The following is a 21213-nucleotide window of genomic DNA, read 5'->3' as shown; positions in this document are numbered from 1 at the left end:
TCAGAGGCCACCCAGACAGGCAGGGACTCTGGGTTGGGGCCTTTTGCCCTGGGGAGCAGGGGGAGCTGGGACCCCCAGCCCCGGGAGGCGGGTGGGCAGCTCCTCTCAGCCAGCCAAGGGTCCGTGCCCCGCCAGGCAGGTGTCAGGGCCCTCACAATGGTGCACCTGGCGTGGGCGCCAGGCCTGCCCATTCAGCCCCGAACAATCACAGCTTCCCAGCCGCAGGCCCAGAGGCCTCCAGGGGCGGAGGACAGAGGCCTAGAAGCAGATGGGCTGCGGGTGTCGGGTTTCCAGCCTCGGGTGGGGCCGACAGCCTGGAGGGGCAGGGAGCAGACAGGCTCCTCCACAGCTTCCAGTGGCCCCTTCCAGCCTCCGGCCCCGAGCAGGTGGGCAGACTGTCCCATCTCTACCACCACCGCCACTTAGGGCATGCTGGTGCAGGGGATGGGATGGCTGGAGGGTGCAGGGGGGTCCTCACAGGGCTGGGGAATCCTGGGGAGCCTGGACTCTGTCCCTACCGCCCACTTGAGCAGCTCGCAGAACCTCCCTGGGCCTCAGTCTCCTCATCTGTGAAATGGGTGGACATGGTGGGCAGGGGTCTGGGCACCAGAAGAGCCACAGTGAACAAAACTGACACAAACCCCCTGCCCTGGCGGAGCTCTGGTCCTAGGGTGGGATGGGGCACTGTAGGCAGAGTCAGATGCACATCAACTCCACCAGAAGAAGGGAAGTGGAGAGGGAAGGTGGGCCAGGGGCCAGGACTCAGGGCAGGTCAATCCCAGACCAGGTGGGGAGCAAGCCAGGCAGATCTGGGCAGGGCCCGTGGCCTGCCAGACCGAGGGAAGGGCAGGGGTCCGATGAGTCATAGTGAGCTGGTGGGGCGGGAGGAGGGGCTGTGAGTGAAGCACTTAGACTCCTCCTGTGCTTGGACCCAGTTCTTGGGACAGTTATCACACTCGGCTTTTATGGGCTTGTCTGTCCACCCCAGGAGCCCCTGAGCATCCCATTTTACCCATGAGGACTCGGGGTCGAGGAGGGGAGGGAATGAGTCCTGTCGTGTGTCCTGCTCACCTGCCCCATCAGGTGAGGAAGGTGCAGCCAGATAAGGCCCCTGGGCTGGGGCTCCTGCTCCAGGGCTCGGACCACTCAGCGCCAGACGGGAAACAGGGCGGCGGCATTCGGGAAGGACCAAATGCCCACGGCAGGCCCCAGCTCGGCCATCTTTGCAGGGTGGTCAGAAGCCCTTGCAGGCTGGGAAACCTTCCTACTCACTCGGGGCGTGGCCCCCAGGCACCGGGGTCTGCGGGGAGAGATGGGAGGATCCGAGGAGGGACGGGGACTAGTCCAGCTCCCTCCTGTGACAGCAGGGAAACCAAGGCCCCTGCTCACCCTGGCTCAGCAATTGCATGGGGCAACCGTGATGCGGCTGTGATGGTCGAGTGGCCAGCACTGTGGGGTGGCAGGAATCCCCCCATTCAAGGCTGGAAGGGGCACCTCGGAGATCACGTGGGAGAGGAGTCTCTGAAGGAACCCATGAGGGCCGCTGTGCATGGCGGACTTCAGCGAGGGGCTCCCGAGGGTGTGCGGAGCAGGCCCGGGGCCGCGGGCTGTGTTGGGGGTTTGAAGCTGGGGGTCAAAGACAGGCAGGAAGAGGGGCTGCTCCTTCTCAAAGGCCACTGTCATCGCCCATGTCCTGGGTGACCCAATGTCCAGCAGCCTGTGGACTCCTCCCTGGCTGAGGAATCGAGGGTCCTGGCAGCACAAGCTCTGCCTTGCCTAGGTGCCACCCCTGCCATTCCTGGGATGGCCCCTGCCTCCGTTTGGCCAGAGGTGAGACGGGGAGAATAATGACACAGTCCTTCCTGGCCTCTTGGTGTTGGGAGGCTGGACGGGGCTGTGCACGAGGCCCCAGCCAAGCCTGGCACCGGCTCTGAGCTTGGCATGCACCTGGTTATCAGTGCTGGTGAGCCTTGAAGGGCACCTCGCCTGCAGGGAGGGTCCCAGGGAGGCCCTGAGGCTCAGAGCGTTGGAGCGGCTCCCCAGGCTCACATGGAAGGGGTCAGACTCAGGCCCTCTGCGTTCCTGGGCGCTTCTTAGCCTCTGGTGCACAGGGACCCGGGGGAAGCCAGTGGTGTGGCTCAGGGGCAAGGAAGCAGTCCCAGGTCCCTCGGAGGCCCAGGTGACCCCCCAGGACCTCCTCAGGGCGGGCTTGGGGCCTGACAGTGCTCAGTGTCTCCTCTTGTGCGGGGAGAGGCAGGACCCTGCTCCGCCTTCCAGCCCCCCCCAGCCTGGCTGGGTTCCTTCCCTGGCTCCCTGACTGCTCACTCAAGGAACAAAGGCCACACGGGCACATCCCCACTTCCTGGCGGTGCTGATTATCTAATTCCCTACCCCTCAATTACCGCTCCCTGAGGCAGGCATCTTCCCGGGGGTGCCTGCCCTCCCTTCCCAGAGGGGTCTCCATCCGTCAGGGAATCCCAGGGGACCAGGCCAGACCACTTACCCCTTGGGCAGCCCCCAGGAAGAGGACTCTCCTGGAACACTTGGCTACCCTCGTGCCCCTGCTGCCCTCCTCCCCAGGATCCTGGACTCTTTTTTTTTTTTTTTTTTTTGGTACTGGGAATTGAACCCAGGGTGTTAACCACTGAGCCACACCCCAGCCCTTTTATTTTTCCTTTTGAGACAGGGTCTGGCTAAGTTGCTTAGAGCCTTGTTAACTTGCTGAAGCTGGTCTTGAGCTTGTGATCCTCCTGCCTTAGCCTCCCAAATTGCTGGGATTACATGTATGCCACCATGCCTGGCAGGATCCTGGACTCTTTTTTGTTGTTGTTGTTGGGGGTGGGTGGGTACTGGGGATTGAACCCAAGGGAACTGTACCACTGAGCTACATCCACAGAACTTTTTTTTTTTTTTTGGTGGTTGTCAATGCCTTTATTTTATTTATTTATTTTTATGTGGTGCTGAGGTTGAACCCAGTACCTCACACATGTTAGGCAAGCTCTCTGCCTCTGAGCCACAACCCTAGCCCAGGATCCTGGACTGTTGATCTGGATGGGGCACAAGCACACAGGCTCCTTCCTGGTCAAGGAAAAGTGTGTGCTGGCATGTTTTGTGGGTGTGCAGGCATGTTTTGTGGGTGTGTATGTTGATGCACCGGAGTGATTCATGTGTGAGCAAGCGTGCCACAGTGTGAATGTGTGTTTGCCAATACGAAGGTGGGGCGCTATGCATTACTCGTGTGAGAGTGCATTGGGCAAAGCTGAGTGTGCATGGTCTGTAAGTGGGCACATGGAATGGGGGAGGAGGCTGCCAGGTGTGGCAGTGCAGAGAGCTGAGGGATGGGGAATGGCCCCTGTCAGCACACAGGGTCCTCAGACCTCCGGCCTGCTCCCTGCTGGACTCAGCTCCCACCCTTCCTGACAAAGGGAAGGAAGTGATCACCTCAGGCAGGTGGTCTGGGCCGGTTACAGATGCAAAAAGACTCGGTGCTGATTTGCATCTTTCATTTGCATGCATTTCCATAGTGTCTACTGATTGGTTATTTGGAAGCCTCACACCCCCTGTCTGTTTGCCATGGCTCTATCTGGAAAAAAAACTCATGGCTGGGTTCTGCTGACAGCAGGGCTGAGGCTAGCCCCTGAGGGCTGAGGCTAACCCACTGGGAACCAGCCCCTTAGGGATTGCTTATCAGCACAGAGCAGATAACAGTCCCCAGGTCTTCTCTGACACCCAGGTGCTCTTCCATCAATACCTGAGCAAGGTGTGAATGGGGACAAAGGGGATGCCGGCTGTCCTGGCTTCTCCAACCTGCAATGGGTCTTAGTGATGTGTCCTTACCCTGAAGGTGCCCATGAGGGACCCTAAGGGATGGTGGCTGGTCACATTCTGCCCATCTTCATCTCCTCTCTCCCAACCCTTTCCTGGCCCCAACCATCACCACTGAGGCAGGACCCGGAGGCATGTCCTCCTCCTCCCCCTCAGGGTCAGATGCTGGTGATGGACAGTAGAAATGAGACCTCTGAGACCCCCAGCCCCCCGGAGGGCCAGTAGCGAGAGGCTGGGCACGTTCTCGCAGAAGAGGAAAAAGCTGAGGCTCCCAGCAGAGGGGCGAGCGTGTGTGTGCACATGCCTGTGTGCACACGAGTGTGCCCAGATAGAGGAGCACCCACCCTCGTGGGTGTTCATGGCAGCCCCGGACACAGGAGAGAGGATGTGCATCTTCGCCCCGAATCACACAGGTGCACATGTGTGTCATGCATGTGCTCAATGATGTGTCAAGAAAAACAGAAGCTGTGCCGTGGGGACCTAGATGCCACTGTCCATCTGCGTTTCTGCTGAGTCTGCAGTGTCCCCTGGAGTGAGCAACACGGCTGGACAAAGGCAGTGTCTTTGAATTTCACTTGTCCCAGAAACATGTCACATACATAAGCGTAGAAATGAACATCTGCATGGCTGTAGTGCTGGGTGTGTGCACGTTGTTGACATATCGGACACGTACATGGTGCACATGGACTGTAAACCCGCTCCTGAGACACCCAGGGTCCCGCACACACACTCGGCATGCCTGTGTCCACATGGACTATTGGCCCTGTGCTCCGATGTGGCTCCTCTGAACAGAGCACAGCACTGGGCGATCACTTGGCGTGGGCGTGCTGAGGGTCCGTGTGTGCACACTTGTGTGGGTGCGCGGGGCGTGCGTGACTGTGTGCAGTAGGTGCGCACACGGGACAGCATGTGTCCACATATCGCGAGCTGGAGATGTTTAGTAATTAAATCCCTCTTCATCCATCTGCACCTGTCTCCTTCTGAAAGCCGAGAGAACAGACGTCAAACGGGACAAGGGCTGGATTGAATACAGCCAATTCTGAAATATTTATTAGCTTGTGACTCCGCTCAATGGAGGAGAAGGAATACCAGCTAATCCACCCAGCGGTGCTCACAGCAGGGACATTTTTCAACAGGGACTTCTTATATTTCAACGACAGCCCACTCTGTCCAAAAATGGGAGGATTTTCATCTGGGCCCGTGCAGGGCTCTCTCCAGAACTCTGGCCAAGGACCCACGGGGCAGAGATCAAACAGAACAGTACTCGTTCTGTTCCAGGGTCCTCTGTTCCCTGCTCACAAGCTCCTGGGGCCATGAAGTTGGCTCTTCCTTGCACAAAGCCTGGCAACCTGGAAAGTAGCTGTGGTGGCCTGTACCAGCCTTTGTTTATGGGCCCTTCTGTGTTCCAGGCACCAGGTTCAGGTCCGCCATCCGCCATCTCGTCCCCATAAAAACCCACTGAGGGAAGTGCCAAGTATCACCCCATTTCATAATCAGGCAACTAGGAATTTCCAACACGTTAACAAGTGAGGAAACTGAGGCTCAGAGTGAAGAAATGAGCTACTTAATCCTAAATCATAAGCCCAAAGCCACAGGGGTGGAGCCAGGATGGGAGCCCAGGGACGGGTCCAAAAATGGGAGGATTTTCATCTGGGCCCGTGCAGGGCTCTCTCCAGAACTCTGGCCAAGGACCCACGGGGCAGAGATCAAACAGAACAGTACTCGTTCTGTTCCAGGGTCCTCTGTTCCCTGCTCACAAGCTCCTGGGGCCATGAAGTTGGCTCTTCCTTGCACAAAGCCTGGCAACCTGGAAAGTAGCTGTGGTGGCCTGTACCAGCCTTTGTTTATGGGCCCTTCTGTGTTCCAGGCACCAGGTTCAGGTCCGCCATCCGCCATCTCGTCCCCATAAAAACCCACTGAGGGAAGTGCCAAGTATCACCCCATTTCATAATCAGGCAACTAGGAATTTCCAACACGTTAACAAGTGAGGAAACTGAGGCTCAGAGTGAAGAAATGAGCTACTTAATCCTAAATCATAAGCCCAAAGCCACAGGGGTGGAGCCAGGATGGGAGCCCAGGGACGGGTCCAAAAATGGGAGGATTTTCATCTGGGCCCGTGCAGGGCTCTCTCCAGAACTCTGGCCAAGGACCCACGGGGCAGAGATCAAACAGAACAGTACTCGTTCTGTTCCAGGGTCCTCTGTTCCCTGCTCACAAGCTCCTGGGGCCATGAAGTTGGCTCTTCCTTGCACAAAGCCTGGCAACCTGGAAAGTAGCTGTGGTGGCCTGTACCAGCCTTTGTTTATGGGCCCTTCTGTGTTCCAGGCACCAGGTTCAGGTCCGCCATCCGCCATCTCGTCCCCATAAAAACCCACTGAGGGAAGTGCCAAGTATCACCCCATTTCATAATCAGGCAACTAGGAATTTCCAACACGTTAACAAGTGAGGAAACTGAGGCTCAGAGTGAAGAAATGAGCTACTTAATCCTAAATCATAAGCCCAAAGCCACAGGGGTGGAGCCAGGATGGGAGCCCAGGGACGGGTCCCCTGTGCCACTCCACCGATGCTTCACCCCGTGTCTCCTGGCAGACCACGGGGGACCCACAGTGTGTACAGAGGGGATTTTGAGGCCGTGACTAAGAACATTTAGAACGAGCGGGGTAGTTCCTGCCGATGTCTGCCACTGTGGCAGGACACGGCTGCGCGTTCGCTCCCCTCATCCCCACTGCACCCCAAACTCGATGACCGTGGAGTCTTCCCTTCTTATCACAGCAGCTTGATTCCTCTGACAACCCAGGCCCAGAAACTCTGGAGTCTTTTCCTGCCTGGCTCTCTACCCCCACACCCACACCCTTGGGCAAATCCTGGTGTCTGTGCTCTCAAAACTCCTCTGGAATCCATCCAACCATCGCTCACCAAGCCCACTGGTGTGGCCCTCTCTGCAACCACATCCTTTCCCCCTGGGGGCCATTGTGGTGCCCTCCTAACCAATCTCCCTGTCCCCACCTGGTCCAGAGAGAAACTTCTGCAACCTCGTTCAGACCTTGCCTCTTCTCAAGGATTTCCAAGGACTCCGTCTCACCTGGTGTAGGAGCCAAAGACCTAACGCTGACCACAAAGCCCAGCCTCACCATCCACACCCTGTCTCTCCCTCTTGCCTGCTCTGCTACTCTGACCTGCTCCTCCCTGGACACACCAGAACATGAACATGGTTTCTTCTCAGGGCCTTTGAACATGCCATTACCTCTGTGCGGGATCGCTTCCTGGAGATCCACGGCTCCCTGGTCTCCTCTAGGGTCTACTCAAATGCCCCGTTCCTAAAACCACCCTGTGGAAAGAGCACAGCCCTCCCCTGGGCCCAGCCCTCCCTGTCCTTTCATCCTGTTTTATTATTCTTCTCCATACCTTCTATTTTATTTTATTTTTTGGTGATGCTGGGGGTGGAACTCAGGACCTTGTGCATGCTAGGCGAGCATTCTATCAGAGTTACATCCCTAGTCCCGCTCCTTAGCTTTTGGGTCACATTCTAGAATGGTTGTTAAGTTCACTATCTGACATACTTACCGATTCGCACCAAACACTGTTCTTTCGTTATGGTTCTTAGGCATTTTGTTGTTGTTGTTGTTCACTGGTTATTAGCAATTTGTCCTATGGATTCCTTCAGATTGCTTCTGTTTGGGGCCTGTGGGTCCATTTTCATTTCAAATGTTGATTGCAATTTTTATCTGTAGAAGTTTAATTGGAGCTTTCTCAGTATTTCTGCATCTCTCATGCTTCTGTTCCTTCCTGAACACGAGCGGAGCCTTCATGACTGCTGCCACAAACATCCCTGTCTGCAGCTCCACCTTCTGTGACATTTCTAGGTCTACTTCTATTGACCGGCTTTTCTCCTGGTTGTGAGTCGTGTTTGCCTCTGTCCTTGCTTTTGCTTGCCTGGTAATTTTTACTGAAGGCTGGACATTTAAAAAATAAACTTTAAAATTTAAAATAACTTTAGATTTATAGGAAAGCTGGAAGGGCTGGGAGAGAGTTCAATGGTAGAGTGCTTGTCTAGCATGTACGAGGTCCTGGGAACAATATCTAGCACTGAAGAATAAAAAAAAAAAATGATTCTAACTTTGGGCTGACTCGGGGGTAGAACATTTCCTTAGCACGTGTAAGGCCTTGGGTTCAACCCCAAGCACCACAAAAATATGCTTTTGGAAGGTTGTAAAGATAGTGCAGATAACGCCCCCCCACCCCCGCTGCCCACCCAGCCTTCCCATTGCTAATGTCTCGCGTCACCGTGGCACATTTTTCAAAACTACCATACTGACGTTGGCACATTATGCTAGCTAAACTCCAAACTGTATTTGGGATTCACCTTTTCATTTTTTTCCATCAACGTCCTCTTTCTATTCCAGCGTCTAATCCCAAACATCACATGGCATTTGTTGTCATGCCTCTCCCCCGTATCCTCTGGTCTGTGATCATTTCTTAGTCTCTTGCTAAGACCTTGGCCATCTTTTTTTTAAATTAATTTTTTAAATTTATATATGACCGTGGAATGCACTACAATTCTTATCACACAGGTAGAGCACAGTTTTCCACATCTCTGGTTGTGTACACAGTGTAGACCTTGACCATCTTGGGGAGGGGAATACTCACTACATGCTCCCTGTGTTTGTCTGTAGTTTCTCCCGTGGTCAGGCTGGACTTGTGGGTTTGGAGAAGGCACACCACCGAGGTGAAGGGCCCTTGCAGGGCATCCTTCTGGGGACTGTGTGACATCCTCTCCAGAAGACGATGCCACATTACGTCATCCCTCATGGGCCAGCTGAGGTGGTAGTTGCCAGCTTCCTCCACTAGGAATGGTAAAGTCACTGCTTTTTTTTTTTTTTCTTTTTTTAAAAAAATCTAAATGTTGATGAAACTTTATTTTATTCATTTACTTTTATGTGGTGCTGAGAACTGAACCCAGTGCCTCACACCTGCTAGGCAAGCCCTCTACCACTGAGCCACCACCCCAGCCCCTGCTTTATTTCTCTCTATCTTTCAGAAGCAAGCCACTAAGTGTAACCCAGACTCAGAAATACTAAGAAAGCTCCAATTAAACTTCTACAGTTAAAAATTGCAATCAACATTTGAAATAAGCTCTATCTCCTTTAGGGCCACTAACTACACATATTATTGGAAATTATTCTGGAAAAAAGACTTACCCCCCATTTTATTTATTCATATATGGACTCACGCATACTTATTTTGTACTTTGGGTTATAATCCAATATTTATTTTATTTTATTGTCCAAAGTCTTCCATCTTTGGCCCCTGACAGCTCTTTCAGGTTATTTCCTGGGTGCTTGTGACATGCCCTGTGCTACTGGGAGCCTGTCCTTACCTTCTGGTACCACAGGCTCCTCTGACTGTGCCCCTGCTCTGGGCCTGCAGCCTGCCCTTTCCCCTCTTCCTGGAGAACTGTACTAGAATTCGAGAAGTGGCTGGGGGCACCCATTGCTGCCAGGTTTCCTCGTCACTAGCCCTCTCAGGACATAACCTCTCGTACACAGACCTAGCATCGTTTCTGTTATCTGCCCATCTGAATCTACTTTAAGTTAAACCTGGGTTCATACTGACCTCTCCAGGGCTGACCCACAAGGTTCATTCCAGCCTTCCTGCCTGTGAGTCTGTAACCTCCTCCCACCATGAGACATCCAGCTCTCACCCTCAGCCGTTCACTTATTTATTCCACTGACAGTTTAAATTCCACAGTGTTGGGTGCTGGATTCTGTTGTGTTCTTTTAAACATTGCTGCTTTGTTCTGGGATGCGGTCGAGTTATTTGGAATTGGTTTGCTGTTGTCAAGGCTTTTGAGCTGCTTGGGAACAACTTGCAATTAGACTAGGCCTAATCCAGAAGGTTCCCCAGGGGTCCGGAGGTCTTTTCTCTCACCCCAGCTCACATGATCTCTGCATGTCTCTCTGTGACCTCCCTCCCTCCTCTTCATCATTTTGTCCCCCGGATTTTAGTTGCTCCATCTTCCTGAACTCCATTCTGTGTCCTGGACTCAGTGGGACTAACAAGCTTGACTGGCCTGCTCCCTCCTTCCTCGCGCTCTGGCCTCGCAGCGCTCTTCAGGCAGGACCCGGGGCCGTCACAGGACCCTTGTCCTTTGTTTGTCATTACAGGACCCTCGTCCTTTGTTTGCCTTCGCCTGGGGATCATGGTCCTGCACTGCCTATCGTCCAATTCTGAATTCCATTGATTCATGGATTTTTTTGCTCATGTTTCTGGTACTTTAAGGGGAGAGAGTAAATCTGGCACTTGTTACATCATGTCTAGAAGCAAAAGCCCCAACGCTGTTGTAAATGCCCGCAACATGGCAGTAAATAAACAGACACAAACTCCCTGCCTTGGCGAGCACGCGAGCGAGCTCGCTCTCTCTTTTTTTTTTTTTTGAAAATTTTTTAGTTGTTGGTGGACCTTATTTTATCTACACACAGTGCTAAGAATCGAACCCAGCGCCTCACACATGCTAGCCCCAGCCCTGTCTCTCTCTTTGCACTAGGGATTGAAGCCAGGGGTTTGTATGTGAGGCAGACCCTTTATCATGGAGCACATCCCAGCCCGGGGACCTTGCTTTCTGATGGTCAGCAACATTTTAGTGCAGGAGTCTAAAGACGTCTATAAGAAGCCAGATAGAAGGTATTTAGGGTTTGTGGGCTAAGAGGCAACATGGAGTTACCACCCCAGCACTGACATCTGCAGTACTCTGAGCAGCAATGAGGGCGCCACAGACAGTCCGTGGTGGCCGCTCAGCTCCACCATCTCAGCGCAAAAGCAGCCGCGGCATGTGAATGAGTGAGGACAGCTGTGTTCCAATAAAACTTTATGAATATTGGAATCTGGATCCCATGTCATTGTCACATGTCACAAAATATTACTCTTCTTTTGATTACTTTTTAGCCATTTAAAAATGTAAAAGTCATTCTTAGCTCCCCTGCCAAACACGAAGAGGTGGTGGGTACATTCCACAGGCTACAGCTTGTCGACCTGTGACCCAGCGGAGGAGACAGACAGCAATCAACTCACAGAAACTGTGTGCATGGTGTTTAGAGAATAATAAGAGCCAAAAAGGAAAAGGAAGAGATGGAAGGAAGGAAGGAAAGAAGGAAAGAACCAGGCAGTGGTGCACACCTCTAGTCCCAGATGCTCAGGAGGCTGAGGCAGGAGGATTGCAAGTTCAAGACCAGCCTCTGCCACTTATCAAAGCCTTAAGCAACTTAGTGAGACCCTGTCTCTACCTACAAAGGGCTGGGGATGTGGCTCAAAGGTAGAGCACCCTTGGGTATAATCCTCAGAAAGAAATAAAGAAGCAAAATGAAAAGGAAATAAATTAAATGAAAGAGGGACCGTGAAACCTTCTACCAAGTATCCCAGAAACATCTGAGAAGGTGACTTTTGTGTCAAAACCAGAGGAAAGGGCAAGAAGGAGCTACATGGTGTTTACAGTAAGCAAAAGGTCTGTTTGGTGTCAGTCTAGACCACCACGGCCCTGACCAAGCTGAGCTTCCTGAGAAAACGGACACTGTCTTTGTCCTCAGCCCCAAAATACTGCCCTGGTGCAAAGTGGGAAGAAATACCTGCACACAGGGTGCCATACTTGACTGACCAGGTGAGTCCCTAGGCAGGTGATGTCAGCAGAGCTGGGCTGGGACACTACTCGGCCTTCTTCCTGCTGTGCAATCTGGGGCAAGCTCCTTCACCTCTCTGAGCCTCAGTTTCCTCCCCAGTGAAATGAAGTCCACCAGCGGCAGTGGGGTTTATATGAGATGGCAGGTGGAAGGTGCCTGACCCGGCCAGGTGCTGGGTAACTGTCAGCTGCCGTATCCACAAGACAGAACCTCTGCCCTGGGGTGACCCTGAGTTGGGTGTGTGAAGCCATAGGCCCGAGTTCCCTGTACCACATCCACTGCCTCCTTCCTGAGGCCTTGGACTCTTTGCAGCTGGGCCCAGAGGACAGGGACCTCTCCACTCCACTGCAGGGGCCACCATGTGTGACTGTGTGGAGGGTGTGGAGTCCAGAGCCCCAACTTCCAGCCCTGAAGCCCGAGCAAGTCACGCCAGCTGCCTGGACAGAGACCCTCCAAGGAGGAAGAGAGCAAGGAGCGCTGTCACGGCCCCCGCTGAGCCCCGGCTGAGCACGAGGAGGGGAAAGGGGCCTCCCGAGTGGCCAAGCCCCAGTCTTAACCAGCTCGCTCGTCCACGGCCACCCAGTCAGCTTTGACCCACTGGCAGGGGCTGGGGGCCAGTTGACCTGGGTCCAGTCTCTCTGTTGCCACTTCCCAGGGAGTGACTCTCGATTACTGGAATCAGAGATGGCCACCCTCACAGAAGCCCTGGTCACTGTCACTGCACCTGCCCCCACGGCCCCCACAGGCCCATTCCTGCCTGGTCTCCCTTCCTCGTCTGTAACCTCCACAGGGACTCGAGCCTCCAGAAGGCAGCCCACCCCCCCGGGGGGGGTCCCATTTGTCACATGTCTGCAGCCTCTGGGACAGTCAGGGAGGTTAAGGTGCCCAGAATATAGTGTTAAATGGATGCAGTCACAGAACCCTGGAGGGCCTGGTGCCCCTGGTGGGGCTGAGACCACGCAGGGCAGGGGCTGCTGAGGGCGCAGGGAGCTGGAGGTAGAGCAAGACTCCTACTCTGGGCTTGTTTCCCTGGAGCAGAGGACACATCAGGACGATGAGGGTGTCCTCTGCCCTTGTGGTGGGCTGTTGGGGTGCTGGGCTGCAGCAGCCACTCAATGGGCTGAGGCCGGAGGTGGCAGGGACAACCTCGTCAGAGCTACGGAGCCTGCCACGCGCAGGGTGCCTGAGGCCCAGCAGACCCAACTGACCCAGGGCCTGGCGCCCAGCAGGGGGCTGCCTTTGCTCTTACTGTGACTATGGCTCCATCAGCCCTCAGGGTTGTTCTGGGGCTCAGGGGCCACCACATGTGACTGTGTTCTGCTCTCTGAGAGTCTACAACACAGTGCAAAAGGTGAGCGGCTCATTTTACTGCTGTTACCAATAACAATACCATGAATCTGTGATTTTATCAGCCTCCTTCCATAGGGTAGAAGTGCCTTCCCATCCGTCCTCACTGGCAAGAGGTGGGAGGGTGAGGAAGACTCCTACTGGCCCTCCAGCACCTGGGGAGGTGTCGCGACTCAGCCGAGATGCTGCCTGGTGCACTGGCCAAAGTCCCACCCAAGTCCCCCAAAGCTTGGCTCACTCTTTTAAGACAGGCCCAGGGGCACACACCTGTAATCCAGTAGCTCTGGAGGCTGAGGCAGGAGGATCACAAGTCCAAAGCCAACCTCAGCAATTTTAGAGAGGCCCTAAGCAACTCAGTGAGACCCTGTCTCAAAATAAAATATAAAAAGGGGCTGGAGATGTGTCTCAGTGGTTAAGAGCCCCTGGGTTCAACTCCCAATACCAAAAAAAAAAAAAAAGCCAGACCCAGGGAGGGACAAGTCAAGGACAGACAAGGCTGGTTTGGGTCTGATGCTGTCAAATTCACACGCCTGGCCATTGGCCAGCCCTTGGGCCAGGCAATAGAATACAAAAGGGACTCTGTCCGTAGGAGCCATACGTGGCGGTTACATTCCCAGCCCCAAATCCTTCCTCCACTGGTCCTGGGCTGGCAGCTGAGCCACCTCTGTCCATGTTCCATCGTCTCCCCTGGGGCTCAGCCAGTGTCCCGACTGCCAGGAGAAAGCACTGACCCAGGGCCTGTTACTCGTGTGAGAGTGGAGTGGGATTGCCAACTCTGGACATCACAGGGCCATCAGAGGGGCCCAAAGTCAGCTAGGAATACCGGCAGGCCAATAAGTCTGGCATTTCCTGAGCACCTCTGAGCCAGGCTCTGTGCTGGGCACCTGGGCTGGAGGTAGGGGCAGGTCCCTACCCACACTGAGCTCAAGAGCGGTCTCACCCTGAGGCTAGACTCCAGCAGTTCCCTGTGGCCACTGAGAATACCAGGACACCAGAGGACTGGGGTGACCATCAGGATGCTTCTAGAGGAGGTGACCACTGAGCTGGCCAGAAGGACAGGCAGAGTTACTAAGAGTAAGAAGAGGAGAAAGGAGGCCCAGGCAAAGCCAGTGCTTGTCTGTGAAACGAATCATAGCCTATCTCTAAAGGTCGCTGTGGGTTGAAAGAGAAGGGAGGGGAAAGTTCTTTTTAAACCTCAGGACACATTTTGGTAACTTTTATTTATGATGCATGGGGTCCTCCGTCCCCAGCTTCCTCTGTCAGACCCCAGGATGCCCAGGACTCACAGTGCTGTGGTTCATGTCCATTTGGAAAGTTGGGCCTCTAGGAGTCCTCTAGGCCACGAGGCTCAGCCCAGCACCCACACCAGCTGCTAGACAAAGGACGATGCCGAGTCCCCTGTGGCCAGACTTGAACCTGAGCCCTGTGCCTAACTGGCCCCAACTTTGCCCGCCTCCTGGCTCAAGGCCTTTTTGCTTCTTGCCCCGTTTCTATCCTTAGCTTCATCATCACACTGGACACTTGGAGCCAAATTGTCAGTTCTTCGGCCTTGATGTTCCCCTACAAGCATGACCAGCGTCTCCGCTTCCTGCCTTGAGACACGCAGGGAGAAATACTCCCTATGGTTCTGTTCAGCTGTCATCGTGACAGCCATCACCACCACCATCACCATAGCCAAGACCACCGTCATCACCATAGCCATAACCAGCACCAGCATCATCGCCAAGACCAGGATCTCCATCACCTCCACCATCACCAGGGTCACTTCCATCACCACACCATCTCCACAGCCAATTCCATCATCATCGCCGTAACCATAACCAGCACCAGCACCACAGCCAATATTACCACCAACACCAGGATCACTGCCCCAGGGAGCCATTGTCACAGGCCTGATCCCTGCTTCCTGGTTTTCAAATCTGAGACCAGTGCCACTGTCAGGACGAGCATGTGGATGAATCCTTGCTTTCCTGCCACTTGTGCCCAAGCCCTGGGCTCCCCCCACCCCGGGTACATTTGCCTCTGAGCCCTCCTGGTTGGTTCCTTGGCCTGGAGTGCACTTCCCCTGGTCACCTCCGTGGTGATGACTTCCACGAGGTGCTTCTTGCCCCTGTCTGGGCCGTGGGCCGAGAGGCCCTCCTCTGCTCCCCTCCCTCACTTGGAGCACCGAGGGGTTCACAAATCGTGCAGCCTGTCCCTCTGCCCCACTGGATGCTGGGCTCCTCGTCAACGTTTTGTCCTTAGTGCCGGCCTGGCTCAGAGGAGGGGCTCAAGAAGCATCAGCTGAACACACGGATGAGTGTTAGGTAAATGCTCGTGAAACACTGCAATTCATGAAGCAAGAGCTCTGGGCAGGGAAGGAGACGGAAGGCTCTGCTCATCAGGGGGCGCCGAGCAGAGCCATGGGAAGCGGACGGTGGGGGGACCAGGCTGGGGGGCCCGATACGACTTCCTGGGGAGAATGAGCCAGATTCAGATACACTGTGCCAGCCAAGGACGCATCTCAGACCACAGCCACGGGGGCCGGGTGGGGGGAGTGGGGTCAGGGGTCAACTGCCCACCAGCCTGGCCCTCTACTCTAGGACCCCTAACCTGGGGGAGGTGGAGGAGGAGGTGGACCAGCCCCTGGTGCCCCGCGCAGGGTGGCCTCTGCTCGACCCCTTTAAGACAGCCCGCGTGGCTTCCCTTTGCTTGTTGAAACTGTTCGGTTTTCGGACAGGACAGGGGAGGGGGGCGGGGGGGAGGTCACACCTGTTGTGGAACTTGAGAGAAGGCTTATTTATAAATGTTCAGGGCTCGGGATTCTTGCGGAGCTGATGTCCGGAGGGGAAGGTCACCAAAATGCTTGTTTATAAAAGCAACAGCAACTGGAGCACCATAAACGGGCTAAACGACGAAATTAACAAGCAAGCGAGGCGGGGCGTGCGCGGCAGGGCTGGGCCTCTGCTGGCCCGGGTGCCACCACTGGGCAGAGCCCCAGGCTGCCTCCAAGCCAGGTCCCTCCCTGCCCTGGCTGTCCTGCCTGCCCCCCAGCCCCAGCCAGGCCCCGGGGCCACCCCCACCCCAGGCCGTCCTCATTGTGCCCCCACCCGGGCGCGTCTCAAGTGGTCACCCTCCAGGGCACAATTCTTGCTGCGCCATCCTGGTGAGGGCTGCTGCTCGATCCCCCCCAGGTGGGCACTTCTGTGCCCTCCAAGACCCGCAAATGTAGCAGGTTTGTGCTGAATCAGGAGTGGTTTTCTTTTTCTTTTCTTTTTTCTTTTTTAGCTCACACAGTCCAGACTCCGGCCTGCAGTCTGCCCGGGGGCGGGGGGCGGGGTGGACGTAGAGGCCCCTGGAGTGGCAGAGGGTGGGCATTGCCCCATGCTCACTCCTTCCTGGGACTCTCTGTCCAATTCCCAGTTTCAGGAAAGCTGTGTTCTCCGTGGGTGACTGATGGCTGAACAGGTGGCTTCTGGGGTAGAGAGTGTCAAGTGAACAAAGCGAGAAGTGGCCCTTTTACGGCTCACTTTCGCTGCCGGCCTGACCTTGGCTGCTGACAGCTCAGGGGCCTCCCCCTGGCGAGGGCGTGTGTCAGGCCGCCCACCACCAGACACCACCCTGGCCCTGTGGCCCAGCAGCCGGGGCAGGCTGCACACGTCCCCGGACTTGGGGACAGCTGAGAGGGAAACTGAGCCCTGCCCTCCTCCACACACTAACATGCATGCACACACTGCCCACGTGGTCGCAGGCACTTGGGGACAGTCACGTGAGGAGGGTACTTGTTCTCCTGGATGCAAAATACCTGCCCCCATCTCCCAATCCCCCATCAATTCAACAAGTGTTGGCAGAGTACCCCGTGTCTGACCCATGTGCAGGCTCCCTGGGCCCCAGCCCTGGCGGCTCATCTCTGGCCCATGCACAGGGCTTGTACCGCTCTCTCCAAACCCTCCTTCTCATTTCCAGATAGGCAGCTCTTTTTGTTTTGCTCTCTCCCTCTTCCTCTTTCTGTCTGTACCTCTCTTTCTATCTCTCCTCCCCCTCTGGCTCAGCCTCTCTCTCTCTCTCTCTCTCTCAGAACACCCACCCCAGTACATGGCCTCTGTACACTGGACAGCCCGTCCTCCGGCGTCAACGTCGTCGTCAGATCTATTTTCTGCTTCGGCCTCACCACTCAGAATTTCTGAGAGTAGCCCTGCTTCAGCCTGGGCCCTCGCTGTGGGCCTGTGAACAGGGCAGCCAGCTCTCTGGGCCTGGTGTCTGGGGACACCTTCCCCTGCCTGGAGACACAGGTTGGACTGCTCGGAGGGCTCCTGGCACGGGTCGGAGCTGCTGCCGGCCTCTCACCCTCTCTAGCACTGAGTCCCGTGAGGCCCTGGTGGGAGAGCTGGGTGACCTGGCACCGAGATGATCACAGCAGTGGACCAGGGCTGTGGGGCGCAGGGGTCAGATTCTTTGTTGTCATCCTTGGCTCCTAGAATTCATGCCCAAGAGGATGTGCACTCTGGAAGCCTGCTTCACACCAGGGTCTGGGACCCCTTCATACAGAAGGGATGAGGAGGGCCAGTCACTGCCCTAGGGACTCTTCAGCTCTAAGGATGGGGGGGGGGCGCGAGGCTGCCAGGAGGTGAGGAGTCCCAGGCACCTGGGTGGGAAATGGGGACACCCAGGTTCCCATCAGCTCTTCTCACCAGGCCCTGAATCTATAGGGAGACAGGGGAGGTCATTCCAGTGACTGAATGGGGACAAGACCCTGGGCAGGGCAGGGCAGGGCTGGGCAGGCAGTGTGTGACAGGTATGTTGTTCCTGAGGCTCAAGAAAGAGGCAGTGAGGGTCCAGGGGACTCTCCCCACCTGATCCCCAATTCACATGCCCTTTGTCCCCCACTCTTCTGCATGCACCCCATTCAATCACTTACTCTTTGGGCAAATATTTATTGAGCACTACTATGTGCCAGCACCATTCCAGGTACCCAGGTAAAATCCCAGTTCAGAGAGAAGGACGGCAGTGACCCAGAAAACAAACCTTGCCTTAGGAATGAGGGTGCTGGAGGAAGCAGGGGCCAGCTGCAGTGTAGGTGGACAGGGCTCCTCAATGGAAGGTGGCAGAAGGCTCATGACCCTCCCTCCATCCAGGATCACTGGCACATGCCTATAATCCCAGCAACTCTGGAGGCTGAGGCAGGAGGATTGCAGGTTCGAGGCCAGCCTCAGCAACTTAGTAAGATCCTATCTCAAGATAAAAATAAAAATGACTGGCCTCCTCCATTGTGAAAGCACCTTCTCTCCAGATAGGAAGCCAGGAGCCCCCACTCTATCTCATCATGGACTGTGGGCAGACCCGTTGTGAGATAATAGTTATAGAGGGGCTGGGGATGTGGCTCACGCGGTAACACGCTCGCCTGGCATGTGCCGGGCTCTGGGTTCGATCCTCAGAACCATATAAAAAAAATTAAAGATGTTGTGTCCACCAAAAACTGAAAAATATATTTTAAAAAAATAGTTACAGAAACTTCAGTGCTTAACTTGATGGAAGACCAACCTGTCTCATACGAACCCTGACATTCACCTCTTTGTGTGTGATCTCATTTTAATGGACAGAACAATCTAGAGGCAGGTACTGGTAAAGCAAAACCTTTAAAGATGAGGAAACTGAAGCTCAGCGAGGTGGAGTGTTTGGTGTAATGTCACAGAACTTTTGGAGCCAGGACCAGGGCTTGTGGGCAACCCCCTCTCCAGACTCCCTTTCCCCTTTCAACTGTCTCTGGCCCTAGAAAAGGAGGGCGCAGCCTCTGCCTTGGGGGTAGAGCAGAAGGAATTGGAGGAAGAAGGGCCCCCCCCCCCCCCGTCTAGGGCACCTGTCCCCTGTGAAGCCGTGGACCACAGGCCACATGATTCTCTAAGTGTTCTCAGCTGGCTGTAACTCCAGCCCCCACCCCTTCCTGGCTCGTGGCCCTCCGGGCACTCTGGGTACTGGGAAGCCCCACCCAGGCCCCCTGCCATTGTCCTCTCCAGACACCAACAGCACACGCAGGGCAATTACTCTCAGCCCCCTGCCCGAGGCTGTCATGGAGGTCCCCATTCCCAGTGATTTGGGGGGAAGGGGGTTATTACAACTCACAAAACCTTAAATTAAGAATGAATAAGAGAAGCGTCGCATGCCACTTCTGAAAGCCTGCCAGCCCAGGCTGGGCGGGTGACGGGTGTATTATGCTCTGCGTGGTCGACAGAGGAACTGGTGGATGAGTGGAGGGCTGAGACAGAAGTCTCAGCTGGGACCTGTCCCGGCACGGGCCCGGCACATGCCCAGAGTTTTGCCTGCTGGGTGTGGACAGCTAGACCCCAGACATCTCCCATGGCTGTCGTTCTGCACAAGGCCCATGTGGGACTCCCTGTGGACTTGGGAGGGGTCTCCCTGGCAGGTCAAAGCAGAGCTTGAGGAGCCAGCTGGGGCAAAAGCAAGAAGGGCAGTAGCCCAGATAGAGGGACCAGTTTGTGCCAAAGTCCTGGGGTGGGAGGGTCATGGTACATGGCAGGTAAAGAGCGGGAAATACATCTGGAGAGGAGCGAGGAGAGGGCAGCCCCGGGGGCCATGTGCCATGTGGCTGCCTGTGTCTGTGTTCCTTGGTGGTGCTGGAGATGGAACCCAGGGCCTTGGCATGCTTGGCAAGCTCTGAGCCGCACCCCAGCCCTGCACTGGTGTTAAGCAAGATCTCTCTGGCCGCAGTGTAGACAGCAGACTGGAGTGAGCAGGAGGCTTTGTGGACATTTCTGGAGGCCCATGTTGTGGGCCTGGAGAGGTGGTGGTGGCTTGCATGGGGGGGGGGCGCACAGGAGCCACGGGGAGAAGCAAACAGACTGGAAGAGGTGACCTTGGGGATGCATTTGTCATGGTGATGGGGCTGAAGGAAGGGGTGGTGGAAGGGACGAAAGTTGAAGCTTAGAGAATGGCGGGGCCACTTACCTGAATGGGAAAACAGGGAAAGGGACAGATTTGGGAGTGAAAGAAGATAAAAGGTTCAGGTTTGGATACAGACGCCCTCCCTTCCTGAGCCCACTTCCTGCAGGCCACGCCTGGCTCACACGGTGCTGTGGGATGGGGGTCTGAGGCTTGGTTCTGCTGCTCCCCAGCTGTGTTACTGGCCTGTCCCTTGACCACCACAGGCATTAGTTCCATCCAGGGCAGGCCAGCTTGTGAGCCCTGAGAACAGACAGGAAGCATTCTGGGACGTGCAAAGCATTACACAAGTGTACTGTGCCCGTGCAGCTGGCCACTCGTTCTACGACCCGCAATGCGGCTCTCATCCTCCTTGGGCCTCAGTGTCCCCAACTTGGGTCTGGAATCAAAGACTCAAAACAGGCTTTGCTTCCCTTGGAAAGGTGCAAGGTCCCAGGATGTAGGCCCCCCGGCCACCACCAGGAAAGGGACATCTCAGCCCAGGCTCAGGGGCTCTCCAGAAAGTCAGGCCCGGCCTGTCACTCATGCTTGGCTGAGCAGGAGGGTGCCACCCACCAGCCGACCGGTCTTCTCCTCCATCAGAGGTTGGGGGGTGAAGGTGGGAGGCCTGAGCCTCTCTCCTCCCAAGCCCCTCTCTTATTCTCAGGCTGGCCCTGTGCCTCCTACAGCCCAGGTGAAGTGGCTGGTGGTCAGGCCAGCATCCCAGTCCTCCAGGGTCCTCTGTATTCCTAGTTTCTTCCCTCCTGCATATGCCTCTCAGGCCGACGACTCAGCAGCTTCAAGGTCAGTGGAGATGAGATCACAGGCATGGAAAAGATGGAGACCCCCACCAGCCCCCAAAGGAGCAGAGGCCAGAGAGGGGTCCCTCTAAAGCCCTATGACCCTGTGCTGCAGGGACATGGGGGAAGGAAGGAGAGAGCAGCCCCCTTCCCCCAGCCAGCAGCCCTGGGCCGCTGCTCATATATCTGTCCCTGGATAATGTATATCCAGCTTATGGAAAATATTCATAATGCTCCTTACACCAAACTGGCCCCCTTCCATAGTGCGTGATCTAAAATTAAATCCATTTCAAATATACAGTAGATCGAGTCAAGCTAATATAAATGAAACATGATTAATAGGTAGAGCACTGTCCTCCTCAGCAGGCACGTGGGGGCGAGGCTGGGGCCATCTTGCCTCTCTTTCCCTCACAACCCCCAAGACCCACCCCCCAGGCCTCCAAGCCCTGTCTTCATCCCCAACTCCCCTCCCTCTGAATCTTGAGTAAGGACCAATCCTGGGATTTGCTCAAACTGTGAAAGGCAAGTGTCAGGTGGTTAGAATAGGGTGGACTTCAGTCCGAACACAGCGATGCTGGGTCAGCGTGACTTCACCTCTCAGGCCCAGTTTTCTCATCTGTGCTATGGGCTGCTGCAGCTCCCGCTTGCCAGGATTT

This window comes from Spermophilus citellus, assembly GCF_964194105.1.
Source record: "Spermophilus citellus genome assembly, chromosome: 9".
NCBI lineage: Eukaryota > Metazoa > Chordata > Mammalia > Rodentia > Sciuridae > Spermophilus > Spermophilus citellus.
The sequence above is the reverse complement of the archived record's forward strand: the minus strand, read 5'-3'. Positions refer to the sequence as shown.